Source organism: Sardina pilchardus, chromosome 20 (genome assembly GCF_963854185.1).
Source record: "Sardina pilchardus chromosome 20, fSarPil1.1, whole genome shotgun sequence".
Taxonomy (NCBI): Eukaryota; Metazoa; Chordata; class Actinopteri; order Clupeiformes; family Clupeidae; genus Sardina; species Sardina pilchardus.
In genome coordinates, this window is record NC_085013.1 from 20,143,793 (window position 1) to 20,151,657 (window position 7,865).

The window sequence follows — 7,865 nt, forward strand, 5'->3', positions numbered from 1 at the left end:
ATTGATACTTAAAAATGCCTAGCTATAATCCAGAGCAGAATATAATTTAAAAATTGATTATGTGTGACCTTTTTACTCATCAAAGTGATGAATGTATTATCCATGTGTGTATACGCTGTTAAAGACTTATTTTATACCTAATGTAGCAACATCTGGTTTTGGCCAGTGTAAAGAAATGAATTTAACCAACTGAAATTTTGCAATTGTGGTGAATTCACACATTTGACTCAGTTTCCGTGTAGTTGTTTTATGTGTTGTGTGGAGGACTATGATATGTTACATCTCTATTTTTACACTCAGCTGTTTTTTTTGTTAATGCATAAATACATATATGGTTTTCTCAGCTTCTGTCAGATTGTGTTTTGCCTAATGGCTGTTTTCAAGTCAAAACTATCAACATATGGTAACAGAACATTATTTTGGCCTTAAAACTAAATCATATTTTTGTTTCAGAGAAATTCCTAATTCTGGTAGGCTACCTGAAATTCAAATTATGCGCAATCCATTTAGTTTCAGATAAAACATGTACAGATTCAAAAAGAACATTGTTTCCATTTTCAAAGAGACAGTCCGTATTTGTCTATTGTTCCCGGTTATTTTTAGTATAGAAATGAGTTGCTACTGCTGGGTGATTTGAATCCAGCCCCTGAGTCTTGCCTGAGCCAGGCCCCTCCCCCTCCCATTATTCTACTTAATATGTCAGAAGGTCTGATCGCAGAAAAACCTTTTCAAGTTCTATTGATGTGTCTTTCAATTGACCATGGTGACCTAGCAACCCGGGGAGTGCTAATTGGTGGAGACTGACTGTCGCTGGTCATACAGTTTATGTGGGAACCAAAATGCAATGCAGATGAGCCATTTACAAAAATATAAAACATGTTTTCCAACAAAGGTACACTTATTTGCATGTGAAAGTATGATGAAAATGTTGGATTATGTATGCTATTATAGTTAAGCATAAAAATAGTACCAAATAATCCTACATATTACATGTATTGTACATCACAACACAATTGAAATCCTGGGTTAAAGCATCTTATTAGCTATAATATAAAGTCATTCTGCATGAGACTGGACCTATTACAGTCCTGTGTACTTGTCTTGTTGGGTCAACTGCACCCCCACAGCTATGGATGTGTTCACTTTCATTGGGCAAGAGCACAAGAATTCAAAAAGTGCCATGTGGATTCCCCAGCCACTCCCTCTTGTTCTCCTTTCTGTGAAATTCTGGCAAAGATGGCCCTTTTCTCCCCCATGTGAAATGACCGGGTGACAAGGGCAGCTTTTCAGAGGACAGACAAAAAATGCTTTGAATTGGCGAGAACAGATTTTAATTACAGTAATACTCTTAACTCATCTGGTCTCTGTTGGGGATTTTTACCCATACATTTACCATAGGGGATGCTTTGATTGAGGTAGTTTTGTACATGCAATGTATTTCCCCCCCCCCACTGCCCCCACTGAATCCATTATCTTTTGGGATCAAAGGAGATTGTGCCACAGAAAGCTGAAACTTTCCTAATTCTGGTTATTTTAAACAGGAAAAACAGCTCACAAATAATCATCCTCTGAGAGAATGGAAAACATTCAAACAGGTCAGAGGACTCTGAAAGCAATTCTCATTTTAATACATTTCCATAAAATTAAATAAATGACAGTGCATTCTATTGTTGCCTTTGGTTCTGAGGATACAGTGGACAACCACACACACACACGCACACACACTCACACACACACACACACACACACACACACACATTTATCTATGTATATTTATATATATGAGCCACATCCATGAAAAACCAAAGGGGTAAACAATGGGTTGTGGATGCTCATGAGTTGAATAGATGAACGTTAACATCTACGCAACATTTTGTATTTTCCCTACCAGTGGCAAATTATGGGATTCAAAAGCCAAACAGAATTGACTTGAATTGAAGTGAATTATGCTTTATTTCTAAAGCAACGAAAACTTGCAAAGCAATGAGGGCTTGCAAAGACAGGAGAGGAGAGGAGAGGAGAGGAAAGGAGAGATAGAGAGAGAGAAAGAAAGAGAGAGATAGAGAGAGAGAGAGAGAGGGAGATAGTAAAAGACAGAGTGAGCTCTGCATCCCTTATTACTAAACCATGTCACATTCTGCCCAGTGTCTCCCTCTGTCACACTAGCCAGTCGGTAATCCCTCCTCCAAGTTTCCTATGCATCTTATTCAGGCCGCTCATAAGTAGTTAAAGAAACTGTTTTCAGTCACCACTAATAACTACTGACCTGGGGTGACACAGTCTCACAAAAGGCTTTGCCGGGCCTGAAACAGCAAACCAAAGAAACTGATTAGTTCTTCAAGAGGTTTGAAGCAAGAATCAATGGCAGGCCTGTCCCGAGGCCCTAGCGGCAACACGGCCGACGGATTGGCAGACCACACCATTAGTTATGCCTCATTAAGTTCCGCAAACACCCCTCAAGAGAAATTTGTTTAGCCTGTCCAAAAAATCTCATACTGATGTAGGCACTCCATTTGGAATCGGGGGTTTGCCCAGAAGGTTTTACAAGAGAGGAATCCCGATACCTAGAGGTGCATAGCAGAGCGGTTAAAATAAGACATAGAGACATGAATTTGGATTGATGCGCAATGTAAATGTCAGTAATCACAAAGTAGTGGTTTAGCGTTTCAATTACCCTTGAAGTAAATCATATGAACTACGAATAGTGCAGAACAGTCAAGTTTAGTCAGGTGAAACAATATATTAGTATCATACACACACTGCACACATGAACACGCATGACTTTAAAATCATTTTATGCCGGGGAGAGTTTTGTATTTGTAACACACTATCAGAAAGTACAGTGAACTGAAGGACAAGCATTTAGAGATTATTAAACTGTCCTCAACCCCACCAAAACCCTATCATATTCTGGCAAGCAAGTCTTTGTCCTCCAAGCTAATATGCGTACACTATTGCTACTTCGGGGTCCCATGTGCGTAACAACAAAAGTCTATCATGTGCAGAGTTGCATAGTGAATAGGAACACGCCAGCTATGTACTGTGGATGGCTCACTATGACTATGTGACAGAGTGTGAGAGTTCAATGTAAGTCTAGTGTCTAGTGGTGGTGTCAAGGTAGAGCTATGTCTTGGTACATAGCTCTCTCTCTCTCTCTCTCTCTCTCTCTCTCTCTCTCTCTCTCTCTCTCTCTCTCTCTCTCTCTCTTTCTCTCACCTCACAACATTGGCCCTCACTCAAAAGGTGCAAAATCAAAACATATTGCCATAACTCTACACAAACACTAGTAAATAATATGGCTTTTTTCAAGATACCCAAGCGCTGGACTTTCTCTACACCCACCCCCCCTCCCCCAACCCCCAAAAATGAAATAAGCGTTCAATGGCCTTCATTGTGAGGCGGTGAAGTATTCCAGGTCCCTGTTAGCGCAGCTAACAATGCTGCACTTTTTAACTAGCAAACAGTTTCTTCCCAATCGGCTGTTGCCAAGGTGATAGCCAGCTGCGTTCCTGCCGTTTGTTTGTTTATGGGGAATAGTTGGAGATGGCTTCAAATGAAGTTGGAGAGATGGCCTGTGTTTGGGTCGACTCAAGAGGCAGCTTTTGAAGGGAGCCTTATGTTGCACATGCATGTTGGTCTTTATAGCTATTCAATCTACCCCTCAATGGAAGTGACAAAAAGTACACAAAGGTATGAACACACATGCACAAGTACCGCCCGCACACACACACACACACACACACACACACACACACACACACACACACACACACACACAGATGCACACAAACACACACACACACACACACACACACACACACACACACACACACACACACACACACACACACACACACACAATCCTGTTCCTGCGGCCTTACATTTTCAGTTAGATATGAGGAAACGACGACCAAACTGGGGGGCGCATTTCAAGGAATTTGACATTTTGAAAATCACCGTGCCCAAATTGTGCCGGAGACTGGTCATTTTCCTGAAGCATAGAGGGCCAAAGAGCAGCGTGGGACCACCCACTTTCTTTCCAATTACCTTCTTGCTGCAAGCTGCCTCCTCTCCACCATTCACCAGTGGACCCTGGCCTGATAAGAGGGCATTATAATTAGACGCCTGTTGTTCTCTTTAATAAACTTCCCGACTGTAGCTTCAAATCAATGGCTTGTCGTCCATGCGGCCCAAAGGGCAAACGAGATTACACCCTAAACCCCACCGCCGCCTCCCCTCCTGCCCCCTGTGCTGCTCTGCGTGAAGACCGGGACTCATGCAGCAGAGTCAGCAATGCATATACTCTTAATAAAAGCGTTCTTCAGGTGCTATAGAACCATGCAGAACCCTTAGGCCGTTGATGGACCATTCGAAATGGTTTAAATAACCGTTTAGGGGTGCCATATATGAAGCATGGTTTTTGGTTCTACATAGCACCTTTTTTCTCTAAGAGTAGCTTTATTCATGATTTATTTAGCTAAAGTGTGTCTGCAATGTTGTTCTCACAAGGCAATGACACGTATCATGATACACAGTTCTGGTGTTTATTGGCACTCTGTATCATTCTATATTTGTACTCTCTAAACTATAAAGAGCATATGCTATGCCTGTCATCTTCAAACGTTTTTGTTTGTTTCTGGTTGAACGTGAGACTACTAGGAGTGTAGTATTTGCTACTGGACGTGCGCTACGTTACATTTCAACTGTCGCCGTTCCCTAGAGGACAGCAAAGACACCTCTGGGTGGACTACACACACATGAAAACAATTAGCCCTGGAAAAGCCCAGAACAATGCTGTGTTACAGATGGCAGACCTATTGGCCACAACATGCTGCTCGAGTGTTTGCTTGGCCTGATTTAGGCAGCTGGTCACATGGAAAGGGCACATTCACTAGTCCCCGTGGGGGGTAGTGACACTCTCAAAGGGAAAATTAACTCACTTTTAATTCACTCCCCCCCTTAAGTTCAGCGTCCAATAAGAATCCCCTCGTAGGCACTTTTGTGAGAGGTTGTTGTTGTTGGTGGTGATGGTGGTGGTGGTGGCGGTGGTGGTGGTGGTGCATGTCTGTGGTGCACTACCTAAGACCTCGTGCCTATAGCCAAACTTGATGACAAATTACCACCCAGAATCTCACCCCCACCAAATCTGCTCCCGGTAAACACAACCTATTAAAACTACCCTAATCTAGCGTAATCTCACACAGCTGCCTACAAGAGACACAGAGATGATCTGTCTGACAAGGGTGATCTATATAGTGTCTTCTTAAGCCTTTCTACAGGCTGTTGGGAAAAACTTTGCAGGAAATAAACACCATTTTAATAGCGAGTGAAATCGAGTGTCTTTATGACATTTACACTGTCAGATAATCTGATGGAAAAGCTGCAATAGGACTCTCCACCTCCTTTTTTTTGCCTTAAAATAAAACCAGTATCGAGCTACGAAACGAAAGTAAACAACTAGTCATTGACATAGCCTAATGATGCAAGCTGAAGCTTGTGTTATTTTGTGCATTTGCAGTGCCGTCTGTATGTTTGCTTCCATTTCAGTGACCAAACCCTCCTGAACGCATGCGAGTTGTCTCAAGTGTTTATCAAATTAGTGAACCACGTTAACACAGATATCTGATATGGGCCACTTTGAAACATAGACGTAAACAGGCAGTCCAAAAGATCAGATCGACCGCTGTAAACGCAGCCTTAATGACTTCAGGCCATGTGATCATTTAGGCGCACGCCCCTGACCTGACGTGGAAGGGACTCTATCCAGCGTGCAAGTAAACCACTAGAAACAAACTGACCTGGAAGACAAACTCTGTTTTAAAAATCTCACCTCTGCACAATGACAGTGATATCGGCCTTTTCAAAGTGCCCTTCTTTTTTCCTCTTCCTGTGCTTCTTCTCTAATAAATCCAATTGAGTGTTAATGGGTGTTTCACTCATAAAGCGCAGTGGACAAAAAAGATTCAGTTTGGTTGCACAAATTACTCTGAAGTGATCATTCACAGAAGGGCCTGTGGTACGACAAAAAAACCCATTTTATGGGCCTTAATAACACACATAAAAATAGAGTAAGGAAAGACTGCTGCAAATGGGTATCTAGTCTCACACTGAAACACAGCTTACCTTTGAATGCTTTGTGTGTGTGTGTGTGTACATTTTTGAATTATAGATGATGTTGAGATGAGTTCTACTGAGACCCCATAGACAAAGACTATATGTTGGACCCCTTTTGAACACTTTTTAACTATTAACTTAATGGTATATGACAAACCATATTGCTCCTTTTCTATATGTGTCCATGTTCAGCTGGTTTTACACAGAGATTTATAATACTCTTCTTTAAATCTAAATAGCCAATTGTAGCTGAGGAAGGATTCTTCAGAGTTATAATTTGTGCTTCTGTTGGAATAAGGTATAGCATCCCATTTCTTCCAAGAGCTCATGGACAAGTAGCGTTGTGTGTTTATTTACCATTTGCCACAGAGAGCTAAGATCCCTCTCACAGTTCTCTACGGGCTAAGACATTAGGTGGACAGACTTTGCCATGCAATTGCATTCTAATCTGAGTGTTCAGTAGGCAAAATGGATCAGGTAATTGTTGTACTTTTCAGGACTATAAGGCCATAAATTAAAATCTCCAACAACTTCTCAAGTGACAACTCATCTAATCAGGGGGACAATCATGGAGAGGCCTTTCTGTTTACTGATTGCACTAATCAAAAATGGCTTCTTCAAATGCAGCTAATTGGTGAGTTTATCCACAGAAACGGCAGGCGGACTTTCGGGAGGACACTGTCGTGATTCGCTGAATCCAAATATCCCATTTGCATTGAGTACCCCGAGAATGCACTTGACTCCCACAAGTTATCAGCAACCAGACAATTATTCATCAACCACAAATTGGCACATCAAAGTCAAATCAGAGAATTGCCGACAGGAGCACCCAACGCAGCGACCAAGCAAAAAAAGTAGCCTTTGATTGACCGTGTTGCCCTTCGAGGAGCTTCTGGCTGCATTATAATGCTCAATCCTCTTTCCTACCCTCTGACCTGCACAAGACGTGTACAAATCCAGAGAGGACACACTGAGGCGAGACTCAAACAGCATTATGGATTCATGCAATACAACAATATCAAATGCAAAAAGGCTTTCTCTTCAAAGAGTCTCGACTGACACTTGTTCTGTGGTGCCTTAACAGACTTAATTTTCCAAATATTAGTGTCGATATGTTTTTGAGACGCATTTTTTCCAACTGCTTTAGCTAATTTCTTGTTAGGTAGCCTACTTCAGTTATATAATCTTGAGAATTTTCATATCGTTGAGCCATAATAATGATATAGTTCAGTCATAATGAAATAATGAATCAGACACGTTAATTAATCTGGTCTTAATGGGTCATCTTTGACACGTTAAGACAGCGCAATTGTTTTATATTCAAATGGCATTCTCATGTCATTTCCATGGAGGGAGCAAAAGATTCGTTTCTGAGTTGCTGATTAAATGTTAAATTGTAAAAAGCCTGGAAGAGGAATGATATGGATACAAAACCCATCTCAATGGAAGAAGAATTTATCAATTATTCATTGATTAAATATAAATGAGATCTGATCAATGGACTGTTAACACGGGTCATAGAGCACATTTTTCTGCACATTTGTAAAATAAAGCTGTACTATACCATTTTAACTAAACACACAGTAGATGCTTGGATAGAAATGGACTATACATCCATTTTGTGTGGTGGAACAAAATGAAAGGTTGGCAGAGCAGTAACCAAATGAATGAAGAATGGCCTTCCTTTACAAAGATATACAGCTAGGCAAGCTTTTAAGAAAGTTAACTGAATAGCCCAAACTATTCTACTT